At 40.0% G+C, this 23,374-nt stretch overlaps 1 long non-coding RNA gene across 1 annotated transcript; it reads left to right on the top strand.

Moving 5' to 3' along the window:
* Positions 1-9,112: 9,112 nt before the first annotated feature.
* Positions 9,113-23,130, top strand: LOC116526075. The gene is made up of 3 exons (XR_004257957.1): positions 9,113-9,208; positions 10,502-10,505; positions 23,117-23,130. It is a non-coding gene; the product is annotated as an uncharacterized LOC116526075 (long non-coding RNA).
* Positions 23,131-23,374: the final 244 nt, after the last annotated feature.

Genomic DNA, 23,374 nt, shown 5'->3' with positions numbered 1-23,374 from the left:
TAGAGAATTCTAGTAGCTGCTGCCCTGAGCAGGCCCCGCTGAAGATTACTAAGTAGCTTTTAGCTGAATCTTTGAATCCTTCACATTTGGTGCGTATTAAATATTTTTGGCACTAATTAGCTACCTAATTTAGTTACTGGGAGACTTCCATTTAATTCATGGACATATTTCCCATTATCTCTCAGGGTTTTTCCCACCCTTCTTCTTATATCTCAGATTAGCAGAATTACTATAACTCAGAAATTAAATTATATAATATCAGGACTACTGTTAGTAGAAAATCAAATAATGTTAACTTTAGAGATTTTTTCCAATTAGTTTAGGAGTTAACATAGACATCTTTTGTAAACCAGAAAACACACAAATATTTTGTGTTGATATTTTGTTCCTAATATGTTAATATCATCTCATTCCAAGTCTATAACTTTTAATTTGATACCTAAGGCTCTCTAGCATTTAGATGTCTTTTTTTAATTTTTTTGGTTTTTTTGAGACAGAGTTTTGCTCTGTTGCCCAGGCTGGAGTAAAATGGTGTGTTCTCGGCTCACCACAACCTCTGCCTCCTGGGTTCAAGCGATTCTCGTGCCTCAGCCTCCAGAGTAGCAGGGATTATAGGCATGCACCCCCATGCCTGGCTAATTTTGTATTTTCAGTAGAGACAGGGTTTCTCCATGTTAGTTAGGCTGGTCTCAAACTCCTGACCTCAGATGATCTGCCTGCCTCTGCCTCCCAAAGTGCTGGGATTACAGGTGTGAGCCACCGTCTGTGGCCTTTATTCCCAGCTACTCAGTTTTGAGATGGAGTTTTGCTCTTGTCACCCAGGCTGAAGTGCAGTGGCGCCATCTCTGCTCACTGCAACCTCCGCCTCCCGGGTTCAATGGATTCTCCTGCCTGAGCCTCCTGAGTAGCTGGGATTACAGGTGCCTGCCACCACGCCCAGCTAATTTTTTTTTTTTTTGTATTTTTAGTAGAGATGGGATTTTGCCATGTTGGCCAGGCTGGTCTTGCGCTCTGGCCTCAAGTGGTTTGCCTGCCTCGGCTTCCCAAAGTGCTGGGATTACAAGCATGAGCCACCTCACCCGGTAAAAGAGATGTTTTGTTTTGTTTTGTTTTGTTGAGATGGAGTCTCTCTCTGTCACCCAGGATGGAGTGCAGTGGCATGATCTCAGCTTACTGTGGCCTCCACCTCCTGAGTTCAAGCAATTCTCTTGCTTCAGCCTCCCAAGTAGCTGGGATTACAAGCACACACCACCACACCCTGCTAATTGTTTTGTACTTTTAGTAGAGATGGAGTTTTGCCATGTGGCTCAGGCGTGTGTTAAACTCCTGACCTCAAGCGATCCTCCCGCCTCGGCATCCCAAAATGTTGGGATTACAAGTGTGAGCCACTGCAGCCGGCCCTTACTTTTCTTTTCTTCTTCTTCTTCTTTTTTTTTTTTTTTTCAGACGGTGTCTCACTCTTATTGCCCAGGCTGGAGTGCAGTGGCGTGATCTCGGCTCACCTCAACCTCTACCTCCCAGGTTCAAGCAATTCTCCTGCCTCAGCCACCCAAGTAGCTGGGATTACAGGTGCCTGACAGCACACACAGCTAATTTTTATATTTTTAGTAGACACAGAGTTTCTCCATGTTGGTCAGGTTGGTCGAACTCTTGACCTCAGGTGATCCACCCTCTTCAGCCTCCCAAAGTGCTGGGATTACAGGCATGAGCCACCACGCTGGGCCACTTTTAATAGCATTCAGTTCAATGCTGGCATTATAAAAAAAAAAAAAAAAAACCTAATGCCTTAAAAGAACAAAGTCATAATTTACTGAATGAAGAAAATAGTGCATGAATGAGAAAACAAACACAACTGTAGTCTGTGTGTCTATGTGTGACTTTTGTCATATGAATGCTTGCATCAGGTCGCATGAGGCATACTTTTTAAGTTCTCTTAGATGATAAGTTGGGACAATAGTGATTGGCTGCCAAAGTTTACAGAGTTGATGTAGGAGCAGGTTCTAATACGCAGAAATGTTTTTGATTCAAAATCAGGACTCACAAATGCACTTTTAAAATGAGAACGTTCTTCTGATACACATGCGGTTGACAGTAAAGAAACTGAGACCCTGAGAAATGACACCGTTTTCTCAAAGGCACATGGTTAGGCAAGGTCATGGAGTGGAGGCTTTCGACTCCCCTGGCAGCCTTTAACCTATAAAGTTTCTCTCTACCCCCAGCCCATCTGCTGATTCTGGGCATGGCATCTGTATTCGATCCAGCTTCTCAGAGCATATCAACTGCAAGCCAATTGGATGTAAATACAAAGAGAGCAGAAAACTCTTTTACTAGGCAGCTGGAAAGTTTCACTTGGAATTTATTTTTAGCATCTTGTGTGTGCTCTGGAGCAACCATGGCAACAAAGGCACCTGGGAGAACCTGGGAGAGCCCCTCAGAGGGACAAGTGATAGCACCAGAGGGATGCTGCCTCATCTCCACGGGGAACAGTGACAGGCTGGACATGTCCCTGTCACTAGGAAAGCTGTCACCAGAGAAGAATAATCTCAGAATCAGCAGTACTCACCTTCACTTAAAGAATAAATGACTGATGAGATCATTATGTAAACCTGTCTTCCCTCCCCTTCCTTACCTTCCTCTCCCAGGACTGATACAATATGTAAATAAAGCTGAACATGTTTCTTCCCACTTCCAGGTCTGATCACATGTCATGTTTTAGTTACTACAGCCCTTTACAAAACGTGGAAACCACATAGCCACAAGAGAGGAAATGAACCCTTCAAGACCTCAGGCTACCATGCTGTGAATGGCTTCAGAGGCCATTAGTCTCTATCATCTCAGCAAGGACAAAGTCAGACATTCAGCCTCTTTTCTCTTAAAGAGCAGGTGAAAAGAAAGCTGAGGGCAGGATGGTGCAGGAGGGAACACACCAGCCAGAGAGGAGCCATGGCTGCAAGAGACTCTGCAGTGTCGGGTGAAACTAGAGCTCAGACTAGCTTTATACATTTCTCCGTCCCCATGCAAACACTTCCCAGGTGGAAGACGACATTTACTTGTGGTAAAGGGCCCAGGGTCAATTCAAGAAATGCTTCAGATTTTGAATTTCTCTGTCTAGTTCTCTGAACCCTGATAGAACCCACGAGTGATTTTTTTTTTTTTTTGAGACAGGGTCTCACTCTGGTGTCCAGGCTGGAGTGCAATTGCTTGCCATGGCTTACTGCAACCTTGACCTCCTGGGCTCAGGTGATCCTCCCACCTCAGCCTCCCGAGTATCTGTGACTACAGGCAGGAACCACCACACCCAGCTAATGTTTGTATTTTTTATAGAGATGGGGTTTCATCATATTGCCCGGGCTGGTCTTTAACTCCTGGGTTCAAGCCACCTGCCCACTTCAGCCTCCCAAAGTGCTGGAATTACAGGTGTGAGCCACTGTGCCCAACTACCATGAGTGATTTATGCATGTCACAGTTCACATGTTTGAGGTCTAGAATGCAGAAATGTTTCATGTCAAGACTCTCAGCTTTCTGATTTGCACATTCAGGACCCACCTCTATGTCATTTCTTCTCTAACATTTTATAAAAATGCAGTTCTCTCCCTTATGCTTTTTGGGAAAACATCCACACTAAACATATCTAATGTTTACAGAGTCTAGACCCAATGAAATAGATATACTTTAGTTCAGTCTCGGTCATTTAGCACTTCTCTGCCTAGGTGCTTTTTCATGATGACTTCAGAAAATCTTGAATGCTTCTAATTAAATTTGGTATATTTCCAAAGGATATAGATACATATTGCATTGAATTTGTGGTTCACTGTTATCTTGAAACATGATAGTGACTGATAAAACTTTTGCCACAAGCATGTCTTCTATAATTTTAAACACATTTCAATAAAATCCTAAGTTTCAGAATATCAGTATACCGAATTTGGCCCATATACAGTCCTTTCATTCAATCACATTCAAGATCTAGGACAGTGTTGTTCACAAAGAGGTATTTAATAAATAATAAATAGAGAAGGAAAAGAAAACCATCCTTATAGTCACATGGCTGGAAAGACCTCTATTGATCTTTACTTCCCCACAAAGCCACATAAATATATAATGGCGTTATTGAACCAGCTTCCACCAAGCAAATAAACTACGGCATTTCTTTTTGTTGTCATTTTTGAGATGGAATCTCGCTCTGTTGCCAGGCTGGAGTGCAGTGGCGCAATCTTGGCTCACTGCAACCTCTGCCTCCTGGGTTCAAGCGATTTCCCTGCCTCAGCCTCCCTAGTAGCTGGGATTACAGAGGCACACCACCATGCCTGGCTAATTTTTTGTATTTTAGTAGAGACAGGGTTTCACCATGTTGGTCTCGATCTGACCTCGTGCTCTGCCTGCCTTGGCCTCCCAAAGTGCTGGCATTACAGGTGTGAGCCACCGCGTCTGGCCAGAACTATGGCATTTCTAAGAGATATACATGTTATTATGGAAAAATATCCTACAGATAAAATAAAAAGACAGTCTTTTATTTAACCCCAAACTAGGAAAGACTGAGGGAAGGATATTCAATGTATGCTTATTTTCTGTTCCTAAAAAATTCTATGAAGTATCGTTGATTCTCAGAGTTGGGAGAAATAAAAAAAAAAATCAATGATTCATTTTTTCCCCCATAAACTTGTAGCCACAATGTACAGACCCATACCATACTGGGATAAGTCAATCGCGCATCTAAATTACTAGGTTATCTATGTACTTACTAGAGACTCAGCCCAAATGTAGAATAAAGAATGGCCCTGGGAATAAATTCTTAGTGCAAAGAAGCTGCTGCAAACTTGGAAGCAGGAGCCCACTTCTAAGGGTTCCCCAGGATCACAGTGTTCAAAGGATTGTCATTCACAGTGGCTACAATCCAGGTGCCCATGAGGGAGAGTAGGCATCGAGGCTCGCAGTGCAATATTCACGTTTAGAACAGGTTCTGTATCAGGAGAAATGGTGCAAGACATTGGCTCTAGACTCTCTTGGTTTCAAAAGAGGATCCTGTTCCTAATTTAGGATGTTTGTAATATATGCATTGGAAAGGAAAGTTGTGAAAGGAAAATAAATTCCCCTCTGTATTGCTGATTGGGAAATGGCCACCCTATAATCTCTCTGGAATGTGATGAAATTGCATTTCAAGTTGCATTGCTTTCTCTGCGAAAAATGAAAGACTTCTTTTTAACTGATCTTTTCTCAACATAGGTAACAGACAGCTTTGAATTCTACGTAAAAATAATTATGGAAACAATTTTAAAAACCTATTGCAACATCTTCAGATCGATTCCAAGTGAACAAATCATGATGATATTTCCTCAGCCATGTAACATGCAGGCAGTTGGTATCAGACTCAGCATATTGATGCTACACAGTAAGACAAAGCCTGGCTTCTTAAACGTTAGACATGAAAGGAAAAAAAAACAGCATTCCAAATTGAAAAGGCGAAGACAGCCTTCAGGAAGATATAGGCATTATGTATTTCACACATAAATGTTTTCCATAAATAGATTATATGATTGACCCAGAAGTAGATTGTGCTGGAGAAAAGAAGAAAGAAATGAACTAGATGATTTTCCAAAGCCCCCGATCCACCAGCACTTCCCCTAAACCTGAGGGCTGTCCACTTGCTGTTGCTACCTCGATCTCCGCCTTAAAGAAAGAAGCCTGGGGGGACAATGTCTCTTACGAAACACATCACAGTTCATCTTTTCTTTGCAAGGATTTACAACCAAAAATTTTCATGTAATTGTAGGCAGCATGACATTGTTGAAAATGCATGAGAATTGCAGTTGATAAATCTGGGTTCAAGGTCAGAGGGGGAATTTCATCTCTCTGAGACTTGGTTTACACATCTGTAACAAGGGACTAATAACTCATATGCAGGGGAGATATCTTGAGAATTAAAGGTCCTAAGGCCTATGAAAATAGTACGCAAATATTGCTCTAGAAAGGACCCGGGAAAATCATCTTGGCCACTCCTCTAGCTCTCAGCAGGATTACATCTCAGTTTTCCCGGACTGAATTAAACAAGTTCAGAGAAGGAACTAAAATGGAAAGCTTTTGATACATTCCAAGAACAGAATATATACATTCCTGCATTACAGCTTAAATCCCTATGGCTTTCTTTGCATCTCAGTGAAGATGGAAAATTTACCATAGAATTAATGGCTTTTGTTTTCATGAAGCCTGTAGTATCACTTCTCAGCCATTTCTTTTAGAGACAGAATACTGCCAAAACTTTAACTGTTCCTTAAAACTGTGTTTGGAGGTATGTTCTACACTCTCTCCAGTCACTCTAGCTCATTCTTTCTGGGACCCAGAATTCTGGCAGAATGGATTCAGGTCCCATTCTGTTGTGGTATTTCATGATTCCTACTTGGGATGCACTCAGCCTTTTTATCTTACTGATAGGGTATCTGCTCCTTATCTACTGTAACCCCTCAATCTTTTTCCTGCCATTTATATATATGTAATTGTTTTGTCTTGTATTTATGTATTTCCTCTGTCCTTGATGTGCTTTTCTTAGTTCAAGTTGCCAGTTTATTCAAAACACATTAAATTCCTGTATTCCTATATTTCAAGATCTCTGCTCCATGTATCTTAGTGTTAACTGCAAAACTAGTGAAGGATACTCTCATTCCACCATCCAGGGGTTATGCGGTGCTGGGTCTAGAATCAATATCCTGTGAACAATGATTACCATGAAATTTTAAGTTGGTGTTGCTATTTTTAAAATTTCCCTCTTACTCTCGAATTTCCCATCATATAATAACTATGTAACTTAGCTCATGTAGTCCTGGTATTTTAGTATAATACATGGACCAGAATAAAAGTCTCTGTGAAGCTAAGATGCCAGTGATTTTCTGGCATTCTCCCTGGTTTATTTTCATCAAAGAAAAGAACTTGATTTGCCTGACCAGATTTGTAGTTCATAAAGCTGTGTTTGGTGGCTAACCAGGATTTTTATCCTCTTCAAAGCAATTTCAGAATGAGTTTTTCTGGGATATAAGCAAATAGTTAATCTTCACTGAATAGAGCAGATTCAACACTGACTCTTAAGGGCTGGGAGCCTTTTGCTTTGAGCTGACCATTTATTCGCTTTCACAAAGAAAAGACAGTGAGTTGGGCAGGCACAGATATCTCTCCTTAGAAACTTTCAGCAGGAAGCTGGTAACTATAGTCCTTTATGATGACAATTGGGGAAGTTTATCCTTTCCCTACCCTCTGCCCACCGTTAACTACTACAGTCTTGTTAACAGATGAAATAAATTTGATTTATTAATTCAGCACAGGCCACATGTGCTGAATGAAAAGAAACAAAACGGCTTTAGGCAAAATGGGAAATGTTCTGAATCAGCTGCTGGCTTGTTAAGTCAGCCTTCCACAGTCTAACTGATGCCTTTTACAGGTTTTCAAATCAACTTGGCAATAATAATAGCAGAGGTAACATACCAGCTTATTGGAAGAAAAGTATTAAATAACATAAGATTTCGCACTCAGATCTAATTTCTTAACCTCATGGTTTAAAACACAGAGGGGGAAGATGTACAGAAACTTTGTTTCACCCAACTTTGGTGGCTTTTCTGCAATACTCATGTATTCTATTCCTCAACAAAGCATTTTGCAACTCACACTAAAATCATCAATTAGATCTAGAGAGGTACTTTCCTCCACTATTGCAATTTATTTCATCCAGGCCCATTGATTTCCTCAAAACGAACACAAAAATCACAATTTTTTCATCTTCAAGATTTATTCTAACCATCAGAGCCTTCTACAGTGTTTAGACCAAAATGTCTCACTAAAATGTACCAAAATTTTATATTTAATACAATACATTGCATATATGAAGCAGCTCTCGGCAGAAAAGCAATTTCTACAAAATAATCTCTCACTGGGTGCCACATAGATTCAAGGATACAAGTGATATTAAGAGGGTTCAGAGGAGAATTCTTTTCTTGTGAGTGAATAAATTGAGATGTTGAGAAATGAAGCAGCTTGTCTTAAATTGACCCATTCAATAAATAGTGAATATTTAATATGTGTTATAAAGAAACATATATTGGGAATAATAAAGAAACTGCATGACATGTCCCTTTGCTTCATGCACTTGCATTTATGTTGGAAGATGACAAGACTAGCATGCGTAAATAAGAAAAAGAGAATAGTGTCATAGAATCTAATATTACGTCTGAGCATTAAAGTAATACTGGGTGTAGGAAAACTTGGTTGTTACATGTGGGGAGAGATGGGAAGATTTAAATAATTTCTATGACTCTGTAATTCCATGAGGACTGATCACATGGGCCAGCTCCTGTGCGTGGAGCTTGAAGCAAAGCTCAAATATTCCTGCTTCTAAATGTATTGCCTGTCTGTCCATTCCGAGACACTTTCAGGACCTCTGGCTCTTTGCAGCCAAATTCATACATATTAACTGACCTTCAAAAACAGTTATGGGATTCACAACCTCAAGTGTTCAGGGAAGCCAAACATGTGACCTGAGAGTCCATAACCTGCCTGTGGAGGAAGGAGGTTACTGTGTCTTCTTACCTTTAGTAGATGGAAGTCATGCTACCTAGTTCTACCAGAACTCCCAATTTTTCAAGACAAGTTATAAGCATACATTTTATGAGAAATCTGGTTATTTTTAAGAGTTGTCTGCCATGTTGTGACTTTGTGACCTCTGCTTTAGGTAATTCTAACATTTTATGGTGAGATCTCTTCTATTAGACTGAGATCTCAGAGAGTGAACATATATGGTTTGGTGATGAACAGTGTTAAGGCTGTAAACCATTATCTCCCTGGACCACTACATTGATAGGTGCTTATCAGTGAGTGACTGTGAAGGAATTGTTTACCTGGCTCAATTGGCCTTCAAGTTTTCTAAGAGGCTTCTGTGGTGCAGCTACTCTTGAGTTTAGGAATATTCTAGGCCGGGTGTCGTGGCTCATGTCTATGGTCCTAATACTTTGGGAGGCTGAGGCAGGCAGATCATGAGATCAGGAGTTCAAGACCAGCCTGGCCAACATGGTAAAACCCTGTCTCTACTAAAAATGCAAAAATTAGCTGGGCATGGTGGTGGGCACCTGTAAACCCAGCTACTCAGGATTGGCTGAGGCAGGAGAATCATTTGAACCTGGGAGGTGGAGGTTGCAGTGAGGCAAGATTGCACGCTTGCACTCCAGCAATGGTCCAAATTAGTATAAAATCACTTTTTTTTTTAATTATTTTTTTAAAACTGAGTCTCACTCTGCTGCCGAGGCCCACTGCAACCTCCGCCTCCTGGGTTCATGTGATTCTTCTGCCTCAGCCTCCCGATAGCTGGAATTACAGGTGGCTGCCACCAAGTCCAGCTAATTTTTGTATTTTTAGTAGAAACAGGGTTTGACCACGTTGGCCAGACTGGTCTCGAACCCCTGACCTGGGGTTATCTAGCCACCTCGGCCTCCCAACATGCTGAGATTACAGATTTGAGCCACCAAAACCAGCCTAAAATTACCTTTTAAAGAAGTCAGTATATACTTCTCAGAGTTTAGATTATAACTCTCCAAGGACAATTAGAACATGTTTACACATTTTGTATTACAGTATGTAGTATAGCAATATTCTAATTAGAAAGATAAATCATTTAATAAACTAAGGAATTTATTGATGAATGCATTGAACATGTGACCTTGTTCTTGTGTGTGTGCGTGTGTCCAGTGCTTGTGTGTGTGAGCACCTGCACATCCCTACATGCTTTTGGTTTCCTTTCCCTCTTCTGAGGGAAATGGGATTTGTTATTGACATAACTCCATTCCTTCATTCTTTGATTTGTTTGTTTATTCATTCGGTATTTCTTTCAGACAGTCAGTTGTTCCGCAAAAAAAAAAAAAAGATGATATTTTTCAAAGTGCTGAAAGAAAGTATCCTGTGAAAATGTCTTCCAAATCAAGGTAAAAATACTTTCTTCAGTTAAATTAAAAATCAGGAGAATTCATTACCAGCAGATTCATCATGGAATAAGTATGAGAGGAAGCCATGCTGGAATGAGGAAAATGATTTCATGTGGCAACTTAGCGACTCAGGAAGTAATGAAGAGTAACAGAATGGTAAATGTGTGGGCAAATCTAAACAAATATTGACTATGAAAATCAATAATGATAATGTCTCGCATGGTTAAACATTATCTGGAGAATTTAAGAACCGTATATAAGATGGGATGTGGTGAAAGATGTTCAAGAATACTAAGTCCCTTGTGTTGCACAAAAAGTGGAAAAAGTACTGATTTATATCAGATTTCAGTAAGACTAGGAGGGATGTTCTAACCACTGGGAGCCTCTACTATTACAAGAGTAGTCAAACAGTATGACAGTGGGGTGGATATAATAAAAAATTCTTTTTCAATCCAAAAGTATGTAAGAATGAAGAAAATAAGGCCAAGTATGGTGGCTCATGGCTGTAACTCAGCACTTTGGGAGGCCAAGGCGGGTGGATCATGAAGTCAGGTGTTTGAGAACAACCTGGCCAAGATGGTGAAACACCATCTCTACCAAAAGTACAAAAATTAGCCTAGCACAGTGGTGGGTGCTGGTAATCCCAGCTACTTGGGAGGCTGAGGCAAGAGAATCGCTTGAACCCGGGAGGTGGAGGTTGCAGTGAGCCAAGATGGTGCCACTGCACTCTAGCCTGGGTGACAGAGCAAGACTCCATCTCAAAAAAAAAAAAAAGAAAGAAAGAAAGAAGAAAATAAGAACAGAAAAAGTTGAGACCAATAGAAAACAAATTGTAATTACATTACATGTAAATGAACTATAGACTTGGTTAAAAGAAAAAACAAAATCAGACTCTGTAAACCATTATTTTCTGCTTAGAAGAAATATATATTAAATATAAGGACCTGAGAGGCTGAAATAAAAGGATGAAAAATGATAAACTATGCAAACTTCAAGTAAAAGAAAGGTGAAGCAATGATTTTATTTCAGATATAACTGATTTTAAGGCAAGAAGTATCACTAAAAATAAAAAGAAATGTGAAGCCATAAAAATATCCCATTTGTATCCACCTAATAACAAACCTCAAGATATATAAAGCAAAAATGGACAGAACTAAAAAGAGAAATAGAAAAATTTGAAATTACCAGAGAAGACTTTAAAATATTTTAATACTTCTCTCTCAGAAATAGAGAATGCACATGCAAAAATCTGCATCTGAACAATGTGATTAGTAAATCTGACCTGATGACATATATAGAACGCTGAACCCAACTACGAAAAAATTATACTTTCAATTCAAGTTTTCATGGAGCAAAGACTGTGTCTTTTGACCACTGTGGAATATTAGCAACGTATTAGAAAGTGTCCGAATATTTGAAAAAAGCAATAACTTTTCAATAGCATGTTGATAAAAGATATTGGAAATTAGAACATATTTGAATTGAAAGATAAAAAAATTACTACACAATAAAACTTGTAGGATAGAACTAAAACCATGCTTAAAGGCAAACTTACAGTTTTATAGTAGAAAAGAAGAAAGGCCAGCAACAATTTATTCATCCATCTCAAGAAGTTAGAAAAACCTAAGAAAACTATATGGAAGGAAATAAAAAAGATAAGGGCAGAACTGAAAAAGAAAATCAACACACAAGAGAATGAATCAGCAAGTTTGATTATTTGGAGAGCATAAAAAATTTAGTAAATCCCAGACAAAGGACAAATAGAATGATAAAGAAGATATACTAGCCAATATCAGAGCAAAAGTATGTATGTTACAGATACTAAAATAATCATAAGAGGATATAATGAACATTCCTTTGCTAGTACATTTGACAGGTTAGTCGAACTGGACACCTTCTCAGGAAAATGTAAATCGTCAAAGCTGGCACACACACAAAATAAACTCATAGTTGAAAACTGTTTCAAAACAAAAATTGCAGCCCCAGATGACTTCACTAGTGAATTCTTCCAAACATTAGAAGAAAAAGTAACTTCTGTTATATACAATTTCCCCCAAGAATAGAAAGAGAACATTTTTTAGATTGTTTAATGAGGCCAGTCTAACCATGATACCAAGAATATATTTTTAAAAGGCCCAGAGAAAGCATCTTACTTAATGACAAAGTCTTGAAAGTTTTCTCCCAGAGATCAAGGAACGAAGATGTCCACTATCACCACTTCTACTAACACTTTCCTAAAGGATCTAGCCAGTAAAATAGGACAAGGAAAAGAAAAGATACAAGGACTAGAAAGGAAAAAGCAAACCTCATTTTTCACAGATGAGAAGACAGTTATGTAGAAAATCCAAAAGGGTCTACAGACAAAATATTTAAATTAATAAATAAGGTTATTTAGAATTATAAATTTAATACTAACAATTACTTTTCTGATACCAACAATAAGCAGAAAATGAAATTTATAAAATAATACCATTTACATGAGCATTGCAAACCATCAAACACTTAGTAATAAATATACTAACACATACAGAAACTATGTATATGTGCAAGGTATATGCATAGAAATGATAAAACATTATTGAGAGAAATTAAATAACAATTGAAGAAATAAAGAAATATATCATGTACACAAGGGTGATGAGGTTTTCCGAGAGGATGGTCATGATCTATTCCTTGACCCAGGTTGCAGTTTTCTGGGTGTATTGAATTATGATAAGTAAAGCCATAAATGTATGATTTTTGCACTTTCTGCTTGTAAGCTATACTTGCATGCAGTTAATAAAAAGTAAATTGAATAACTTGTCTTGCAATGCTAAACAAATACTGGATTGAACCATCTGAAATTGCTATTTTTATAGTTCAAAAATGGTCAAATATAGGCAATAGCTGCATAGGAAATATAGGCAATAGGTAAATAGATAAAATAAATGTCTTAGGTTCTATATTACTTGTAACTTACAAAATCATATATTTGTGCTTTCTCTTTGTGACTGTTAGTGGTCAAGTTTTGTGTTTTTGTGCTATTAAATGTGTTTCTAAGTTTACAACTACTACTATAGCATTCTATCTGTAAGGAAAAAAGTATTGACTTTTAAGCCACTAACCAGAAATCAATTAATCTGAGCTTGCTAGGAATGGTCACACATATTTCATTATGTGTGTTATTAGCTCTAAAATGTATGAAAAGGCATAAAGTGTGATTTAGTTTAAATCTCTCTAATACCAATCTGGTTACCATATTGTCTGTTTAGGCCGGGGATATAGGTCAAGGACTAAAGTCACCATGGAACATAGGACTAGGCTCCTGTTGCACCAGGGCATCTGAAGGCTGGACTGGCGCCTCAGTTCTCAGTCCAAGAGCACTGAGAGGCATTTGTTTATTACTTCCCCCAGGATGGCACTGTACCAAGGTAATTAAGGAAGTTTATCATGAACATGCTGGGGTAGGTTGGAAAGGAAACATAAATGATGGAGATGGTGTAACAAAATGGTTTTGACAGCTTTGGATCTGAATTCTTATCCTAATTTGATCCTCATGGTGCAATGTGTGAGTCTCACTTAGGCCATTTCTCTGATATAGATACTGTTTTGATTCTGGCTGTGTTTAGCTTCTTTCAGATTGTGAAGCAGATAAGGTAAAGACTGTTAAGTGATTTCCACTTCTCTGGGAGTTTCTTCTAAGATTAGGCACGTTATTTTTGATTGAGCCAGGAAGCAATAGAAAAATGAGGAGCAGATGTTGATTGTTGATTACCAGTTAGTTTCATTTTCCATCAGCTGATAACCTTCACTCACTTTCACTCAGGCTATATTTATCATAAAGCCAATACATTCAGTTAAAAAAAATTAGCAATGTGAAGTGGGCCAAAACATCTGGACTTTAAGTAAATTGGCCAGATGTTTTCGTGGTTTATAAATAAAAGACAAGAGAAAAAAGGAAACAAGGGATAGGGGAGTGAGCTGGACTTACGACACAGCCACCCACTCATACCCTGCACCTCCTCAGAGTCTGTAGGAGATGAAACTGTGTGAATCATGATTGAGGAGGTGGAATTAAAGGGCTAATAAATTTTGGAACTTAGCCCTGAAAAAAGAGAAGCGACCTTCATTGTGGTAGTGTGGAGAAATGGATGGTTACCTCAGACTTTTTTTGTATCTAGAAATTATTTCTCAATGGCTCATAATTTTTGAATTATATTTACATGGCTTCTCATATCCAAGCCAAGTTATCAATTCACTAAGAGGGCTTTGCCAAATTAGAAATCGATTTGTTTTCCATGCTGGAATTACTGATGAAAACTGCAGGCATAAGTTTCTTTCCCTTCCTTTTTTTGGTAAAGGTAAAATACTTCTTGTTTTGTTCTATTTATTTATTTCTCCGTACAATACACTTCATTGAATAATTCTCAAACAGCTTTGGAAAGAGCTCAGGTTTGAGAACAAGATTTGTGCTCAAATTCAGACTTTTTACTTTTCAGCTTGTAACTTGGTCAATGTAACCTTTTAGAACTTCAGTTTCTACCTCTGTAAGATGGGAACAATAATTATTATATCCTGAAGCTATTTTGTGAACTAAATGACTTGATAAAATGTAAAACACCTAGCACGATTTCAAGTCGAACCATATGAAACTGCCTTCTTGTAGCTCTTCTAGATTCTCTGTTTAGGTGGATTTACCCCACCCTGCCTTCATTTGTGATTTGGAGGTAGGCAAATCAGCTGGGCATAACTATCTCTTGGCCTAGACCTAAACACAAAGTTTTTTTGTTGTCAACGTTTTTTAAAAGACTATCGGCTATCACCAAGCCCAGAGAAACAGGAACAGAATGGAAAATTATTCTGCACAACTATATGTGAATTAATGTAATACACTGAAATACAAAATATTCAATATGTATTTTCATTTATTCTATAAACAAATATTCAGTGAATGGCCTCTTATAGATGGAAATGATTGTAGGTGTTGGGGACACCAAGTTTACCTTCTATTGGGGGAAATTGGTAATAAGCATAATAAATAGGTAAACTATATAGAAGTTAAAAGGTGATTAAACCTGTAAAATGGCATGGGAAGGCATGAGGAGAACTGAATGGATGAATATTAAATATGTTGTTAACTTGTAAATATTTCTGAGCGTTATGAAGGAAGTTACATCAAGGAGATAATAGCTTTGAAAACAATAAAGATTTAACATAAAATCCTGGCAGGGTAGCCTTCTTAGGTGGGGAGTTTTACTTGGTTGTTGTGAATCTTAAACCATGGTGGATAAGCTGCTCTTTGGACTAAGATATAATCCTTCTTCAGAAAAGAAATGAAATCGACTATAGTATGAAAGTGAAATTAACAGAATAATTCCCACCCAGAGCTACATTTTGAACAATATTCTCACCCAGGGAAACTAGCATTGCGAAGGGCTTGCCCTAACGGTCTTACATTTCCAGACATCGTGATCTAATTCTGAGCTCTATGTGCTCTGAAATGATTGCCCTATAAAATGCTATAGAAAGAAAACCTATTTCTGATAGCAGTTAAGTCTTTGTAGAAACGTTTTAAGTTTCCAAGTTTTTCTTTGATATTAGTGGGAACAGAAATTAATATCACAACAAAAGGGTCTATCAGAATACCAGCATAGGTTGTTCGAGAGTAGCAGTTGCTAAAGAACTTTGAAGTGTGTAGAAAAAAGGAACTATATAAATCAAAGTAAGTTTTTTTTTTTATTACTAGGTAATAAAAAAAAATTTCAGTATTTATCCTCAGCAAATGACCTTGTTTCCTACTTCATATAGGAAATAAGGGAAGAATGAAGGCATGGAATACTTCAGTTCCTACCTCCAAGTCTCTTCCCCCAAAATGTAAGCATATTCATAAAAAATGTTCATCATTCATTTCATTCCTGCTTTTTCCCCTCACATTTGAATACATACTCTCCCTTTCTTTCAAAATGAATGGCTTAGTCCAAATGGCAGTTCATCCACCGCAGGCTAGTATACACAACCACAAAGTAAAACTCTCAACCTGAGGGCTACCTTGCCAAGATTTCACGCTGAGTCTTTATTATTCTTGTTACTACTTTCTGATAGATATAACATCTTTCACAAACCTCAGAAATACTTGCAATTTACCAATATGTTTAACATTCAGCTCACCCAGTGCCTTTGCTGTGCTATTTTATAGACTTATTGCCTGGGTTCTATGCTTTTCAACTACTCAAATTATTTCCCCCAATCTTTTGTCCATTTCTCTTTTCTGTCCTCTTTCCTCTCTCCTGTCTTCCCCTGCCTTTTCACTTTTACTATTGACCTTTTTTTTCCTGCATACAAACATGCTTAACTCTCTCCCCTCTTGAAAGCAAACAAAAAACAACAAAATACCATCATCAATAACTCTCACAGCTCAACACCTGCCTCCAGGTACCCCCATCTTTTCAATCTTGTCTCCTCAAGCTCAGCAGGTAGGTCTGTGGCGCTGTCTCCAGGATCCCAATTCCCTGTCCATTCTTGGCACAACACAATCTGACATTTGGCTGTTCCTCTTTTATTACTGAGACTATTTTCAATCAGCTCAGTGATGACCTCCTAGCTATGAAAGGCAAGGATGATTTTGAGTACTTACATTACTTGGCTTTTAGTAATATGAGACCGGTGACTGCATCCTGCAGCAATTAGATACATATTCTCTGCCAGTGCCCAGGAAGTGCGAGGATACATAGGAATGTCCTTGTGGTTTCTTTGTAAAAGCATGACTTCCCTTGGTGTCTGAGAAACTACTCACTATTGACATTTTTTCTGCCTCCCAGACCTCCCCATCTCACCACCGTCTTTGCTGGTTTCTCTTTTACTTTCCCTATAAAGGTTAGTTTTTTTCCCAGAATTCCGTAATTAACTCTCGTTTTCACTCTCTTTCCTCTCTGCAGTCATGTCCTGTTTCATGGGCATGAAACCTATGCAACTGCAAAGGGCCCATTCTTCAAAGGGCCCCAGCCTTAAATCAGTGCTCTGCTTTCCCATCTTGAAATGCCTAATTTTTGAACAAAGACCCTACGCCCTTTCATTGTGCACTGGGCTTCGCAAATAATGTAGCCTGTTCAGCCCCAGGTGGTCTCATCCACAAACAAGAATTCCACTACCACCTGTGACTGATTAACTCCCTAGATGCTACACCTGGTACGGAATACGAACCTTTTCCTCTGAGAAATGTATCAAAATAATTTTAACTTCTTATCAACCCTGGTACACCGGGTTTTATTTATTTTGGGCTTCTGATTTTCAGCCCCAAATCTCTTTACTCTTTTTTTCTTCAGGTAAAGTCACGATTCTCAGGAAGAAGTCCTGGGTCTGCTTCAGCAAATGAATAAGAGCTTGATTGTGTCCCTGAGGTGCTACAGTGTAGAGCAAGGCTCAGATGACATTGGCTTGGAAAATGTTCAAAATAAATTTTCCTAATCTGTCCCCATCAGGACTATGGGAAAATCTTTAAACTGCTTTTCTGAAATGTCTATTGAGCAAAACGGCTTCCTTGTGAATTCATCAGCATGGATTAGCTGCAAAAATATGCCATGAAACCAGTAACAACTGTGATGTTTACCAGAGACGGGAAAGGGTAGTGGGGGTGAGGAGGGTGGTTAATGAGCGCAAAAAAATCACCAGAAAGAATAAGATCTTTTATTATTTTTCTACTTCTCTAAAAAGTCATAAAAATGTAATAACCAATGGTGGAAAAGTTATTCTTAAAACCCGTTGTTTCTCAAATAAAATATTGCACTGATAAGCCTACAGTTTTTTTTTTTTTTTTAGAGCACAGATTTTATTTAATTAAAATAGATTAAAAACAGCCTGTGTAAAAGAATTAGAATTCTCAATAATTTACTATTATTTACATTAGCAAATGTCGGTCGTTAGTAGACACTGGGAGCAGAGACGCTGGAAGAACGGGGACCCTCTCCCGTGGGCAAGGAGCCCGGCTTCCCTCCATTTCCGTCCTTTCAGGTTCACGGTGGCAACTCTGTCAATGAGCACACCAGGGTAAGCCTACAGTTAAAAAAAATAATCTGAGGAAATGTTAGGCAAAAGTAATGGACCTACAGTGTTGAGGGAAGTTTACATTAGTGAATGGCAGTAACTGCTCTTATCTCTTTATCCTTGCAGTGTTATCCCAGAAAGGACATCTTCATCTCCACCCCAAATTTCATTTTTCATTGTAAGTGTCTGAAACCACGGTGATACTAAAGAAAGGAGAAAACAAAGACAAAAACAATTTCCTGAGCCTTTCTTCATGGTGTGTCTTTAAGGTCTGGCCGTTGCCCTGTCTCTGTCTATAGCTTCTGTCACCTTCCCGCTCTAATCCTTACTCCAAAAACTGTATGTTACTGGTGTTCATCGCCCTCCTGATGTCCCTGGCCTCTGTTACATCTTGGAGGTAACTTAAGGGAAGTTAAAAGGAACTTAAGTTTTATTTCCTTGTGGAGCTAGATAACCACAGAAGAACAGACAGTCATGTCCAGCTGGACGAAGCACCTTTCTTGGAGTTTACAGATGGCATTCACGTCCACATGATCTTCTTATCTCCAGTTCCATCCTAGTCCATATTCTTCCTGTCAACAACACATCTAACACCCAATTAGAGAGTTGGCGCCATTATCAAGAGAGGAAGAAGATGGAGCATTTGGTATTCATTTCCAGTGCTCCCTCTGGCACTCACGCTGCCTTCTCCGGGGCCATTGGCATCTAGAGATGCAGAACACGCCTCATCGGGCACTCCTGACTCCCAGAAGCCAAGTATGCTCCTTAAGTTTGTGCCTGTCCTTCCCAACAGGAACCATCCATACGTCCAAATAAAGGAGTGTACCCAGGTTACCTAAATCCCACCCAAGCATGTGGTGGAAAAGGAGCCACTGCCTTGCTGTGCCCTAATCATATACGAAGACAAGAGGGCATGCCCAGTTCCTCCAGAGAGCTCTCTGTTTAGATAAGGAAAGCTAATGATGTGAAAGAAGTTATTTCTCCATCATGGACATTCTTTACTGTCTTTTAAGAAAACAAAATGTGACATTAGAAAAGGCATTATTTATTATAAAGGCTTATACTCAGAAGCTATCAATATAAATGAGCAGAGGAGAATTTGGCCAGGACTGGTTTTAAAATTGGCTACCCCACAAGCTGGACACCCAGTGTAGTATAGCTCCCCTTCATTGAGGTTTTTTTTTTAAATTTTTTTTTATTGTTACTTCTTATTTTTTAGGAACTGGGTCTAAGCTGGAATGCAGTGGTGTGACCATAGCTCACTGCAACCTCGAACTCCTGAGCTCAAGCAATCCTCCTCCCTTGGCCTCTCAAAGTGCTGGGATTATAGGCTTGAGCCACCATGCCTGGCCCACACTGTGTTTTTGTGCCAGGCCTTGCTCATACTTGACAATTCCCCAAATGAGCCACACTCTTTTACACGCCTGGGTCTCCACATTTGTGATGCCCTCTGCCTAAAATGCTGTTTTCCATCTGGCCAAATCCTATACTCCTTAGGGACTTGACTCCCTTGGGAAGCCTCCTCTCATCCCCTGGTCTGAGACATACATCCCTGGTCTTTTTCCTGTCATACCCAGTGAGCAGCTGCCTCTGTCCCTCTTCTCAGGCAGGGCATTGTCCCTGTGCCCCAATAGTCTGGCATATGGGAGTTAAAGTGAGAGGGATGGAGAGAGAGAGAGAGAGAAAAGGAGAAAAAGAAAGGAAGGAAGGAAGAGAGGGAGAAAGAGAAAAAGGAAGGAAGGAAGGAAGGAGGGAAGGAAGGAAGGGAGGGAAGGGAGGAAGGGAGAAAGGGAGGGAGGTAGGGAGAAAGGGAGGGAGGGACGGAGGGAAGGAAAAAATGAAAGGAAAGCAGAATATTATAAACAGAGAGAGAGAAAAGACAGATGGGCATGCTGCACACTTAGACATGTTGTCTCTAAATAGGTATCATTTTGCAGCTGAGCTCTAAAGAAGGTAATAATTTCCCGCTATGTCTCCCATAATTGTAACATCACCAGGTGAACAGCCAGTGGGGATTGTTAATGGTTGCACAGATCTAGCAAATCAGTTTTCTTCACCTATGGTTCATTGAGATAAACAATAATAGTCCCTGATTCAAGCCTTACTACTTTCTCTATAAAAACATGACCCTTCATTAAGATCACAACATAATTTTAACTCAACACTAATTGTTATCTTTAACTAACACTACTTGAAGAAATACACAATTTGAAATTAGATCCAAGCAAAGTAAGTATTGTCTTGATTTTCAAGTTGGAGAAAAGGCAGAGCATTTCACCTCGATAGGGATCACTGCTGGCTTCTACTCCTCCAGGGCTGGCCAGCTCTGCCCGCAGAATTGACCGCCTCTGTTCCCAAGAGCACTTACCATTGCTCACCCATCTACCAGGACAACAAAATTGTGTGGGTGGAAACCACGAACCTGGGACCTAGCATCTTGGGCACAAAGTGGGAGCCTAGGGCACGTGTTGCATCGTTACCCAGACTTTCAACTTCTTGACCCTATTTACCTGGTTTCTGCCTTTGGTCTTTCAATTAGTAACTCCAGTTTCCTGTGCAGCTGGAATCCCACTCTACTCTAGAATCTGGTTGAAACTCTGAAAGTTTGCCTAACACTCTTGCCAGCCTCCCCTCTCCAGCAGCGTACTTTAGTTTCCTGAACCGATGGGCTCTGGCTAAGGTCCTTCGTTCAGTGAACTGCTCACTCAGAGCCCTGGGAATGCTGCCTGCCTGCGATGGGAAACCATGCTCTCCTAGCTTGTGTTGCTGTGATCAACCCTTTAACTTGAGCTGCCTTAAATGTGGGTGCCAGCTCAAAGCAACCCCAGTTCCCCATACCTTTTTAGGTACTATGTATTAGACTGGCAGTCTATCATCTGTCAAATCAGAGGCCAGTCCTACAGCTATATCCTGGCTCTGTCTTCCTCAGTGTCCCTACCTACTCAGGCCTTTGAGGTTTTATGCAGGTCCAGCTGCTCACCACTTGGAAATTCAGATAACAAGCACAAGGGTGGTACAAAGTGACTTTTATTCCAGAGCTTAGCTGAGGGGAAACAGTACAGGCTCCTGCCTTAAAGAAATGGCTTGAGCTTTTGGGGAAGAGAGCAGAGGCTTTGAATAGGGACTTGGCATGAATGGCACGCAGGGTAAGGAGGTGTGTGGGTCTGCATGACTTGCTTTGACGTCTTATCCATCCAGTGGTCTGGCTGATGTGGTCATGGGCAGAGCTGGGTTGTAAATTGAATGTTGTTTTGAGGCAGTCTCCTGGTGGATGAGAGTTCCAGACGTGCCTGGTGTGTTTCACGGTTCAGTTGCCCCTGGAACTTCTAAGCAAACACGCAGTTATGTAGAGTGTCTAGTGGAGAGAAAGTAAAAGTTATAATTACATTTCTGAAGAGCTAAGTAGGAGGTCTTCAGGGGAAAAGGAAAAAGGTAAAAATAATTCTTCTTTTTTTTTTTTTTTTTTTTGAGACGGAGTCTTGCTCTGGCACCAGGCTGGAGTGCAGTGGCATGATCTTGGCTCACTGCAACCTCCATCTCCCGGGTTCAAACAATTCTCCTCCCTCAGCCTCCTGAGTATCTGGGACTACAGGTGCGTGCCACCACACCTGGCTAATTTTTTGTGTTTTTAGTAGAGATGGGGTTTCACTGTGTTAGCCAGGATGGTCTCGATCTCCTGACCTCGTGATCCATCTGCCTCGGCCTCCCAAAGTGCTTGGATTATAGGTGTGAGTCACTGTGTCTGGCCTCATTTTTTTCTTTAAGAGAATAGGGTTCTTGGTTAGAGACCTGAAGCCAAGCTTGCTCAAGCTACAAAAATATATTGGAAAATGACACAACAGGTTATTAGGCAGATGGTTTGTCAAGATTTCTAAAATCATACATTGATTACTGATGACAGCTCAGATTTACTAAGAATGTTTCATGCCAACTTAAGTCTCTCTTTGTGTTTTTATGGATAAAATGGTGAAATATGAGCCACATGAGTTCTCTTAGGTGGAGTCACATCTTGTTGAATGTTCAACAGTCATTTCCAGAAAGCATTGGTTGATGGCTCAGGGTCAACATGGAAGAAGTTCTTGGTGATGATCATGATGCTTAACCCAGGCCTGCTAACCATTGTAGCCACACCTGGGTAAGAGTCTGACACTTTGTGTGCTCTGATATGGTAAGATATTAATACCATAGGACACTAGGATGTACTGAGTTTAGGAGGAGAGAGTACACTGTCTTCACCATAGCGATGTCCCCCATTGGTTCAGAATGTGATCCAAAAGAGCAAAGAGTTTAGAAAGTTTCTGTGTGGTTAAAAAATGAAGTAAAAGAAAATCAATTGAATAAGGATTATAGGCAGTAGGCCTTCAAGAACTAGAGACAATAACCGAGAATCAGTAAGATCTTAGGGCATTTGCAATTGCATCTTATGAAATTTTTTAATGTAAACTGCTTCTCTTAATATTTAGCATGAAAACACTCGATATGAAATATATTAAAATCTTGATATAGTACCTACTACTGTGAGTGTAAGATAAATGCCTAAATGTGCAGAAATGCCCTGCTGAGATTTACATTCACCCCACCCTAACCCCCGATTTTCACTCCAAAAGCCTCCAGGTTCCCATTGGCACCACCTCCCACAAGAGCCTTCCCCAGCCTGCTTACTGCATTTAGCACAATCCTGCACTGAAAATCCTGCAGGCAGAGCTTTGCCTCTTGGCCTTGCCAGTTAGCTCTGTAGCCCACCAGACACTCTTGGTTTACATTCTGTTAAAGGCAGACTAGGGTCATGTGGTAGTTCTCCTTGTAATTTTTTGAGGAACCCACATGCTGTTCCAGAACGGCTGTACTGATCTACATTCCCACCAACAGTGTGCAAGGATTCTCACGTGTCCACACCCTCACCAGCACTTGCTCTCTCTTATCTTTTTGATAATAGCCGTTCCAACAGATATGAGGTGATATCTCATTGTGGTTTATATTTGCACTTTCCTAATGATTAGTGAAGCTGAGCAGCTTTTCATGTACCTGGTGGCCCTGAGTATGTCTTCTTCAGAGAAATGTCTATTAAGGTCCTTTGCCCATTTTTAAATCCAGCAATCCCACTTCTGGGTATGTTTCTAAATGAAATAAAATGAATATCTTAGGCCGGGCGCGGTGGCTCACGCCTGTAATCCCAGCACTTTGGGAGGCCGAGGCGGATGGATCACGAGGTCAAGAGATCGAGACCATCCTGGTCAACATGGTGAAACCCTGTCTCTACTAAAACTACAAAAAATTAGCTGGGCATGGTGGTGCGTGCCTGTAATCCCAGCTACTCAGGAGGCTGAGGCAGGAGAATTGCCTGAGCCCAGGAGGCGAAGGTTGCGGTGAGCCGAGATCGCGCCATTGCACTCCAGCCTGGG

Source organism: Sapajus apella, unplaced genomic scaffold (genome assembly GCF_009761245.1).
Source record: "Sapajus apella isolate SASKATOON/1434 unplaced genomic scaffold, GSC_monkey_1.0 scaffold49, whole genome shotgun sequence".
Taxonomy (NCBI): domain Eukaryota; kingdom Metazoa; phylum Chordata; class Mammalia; order Primates; family Cebidae; genus Sapajus; species Sapajus apella.
Note: the sequence above shows the minus strand (reverse complement) of the source record. Positions and strands in the feature narration are given on the sequence as shown.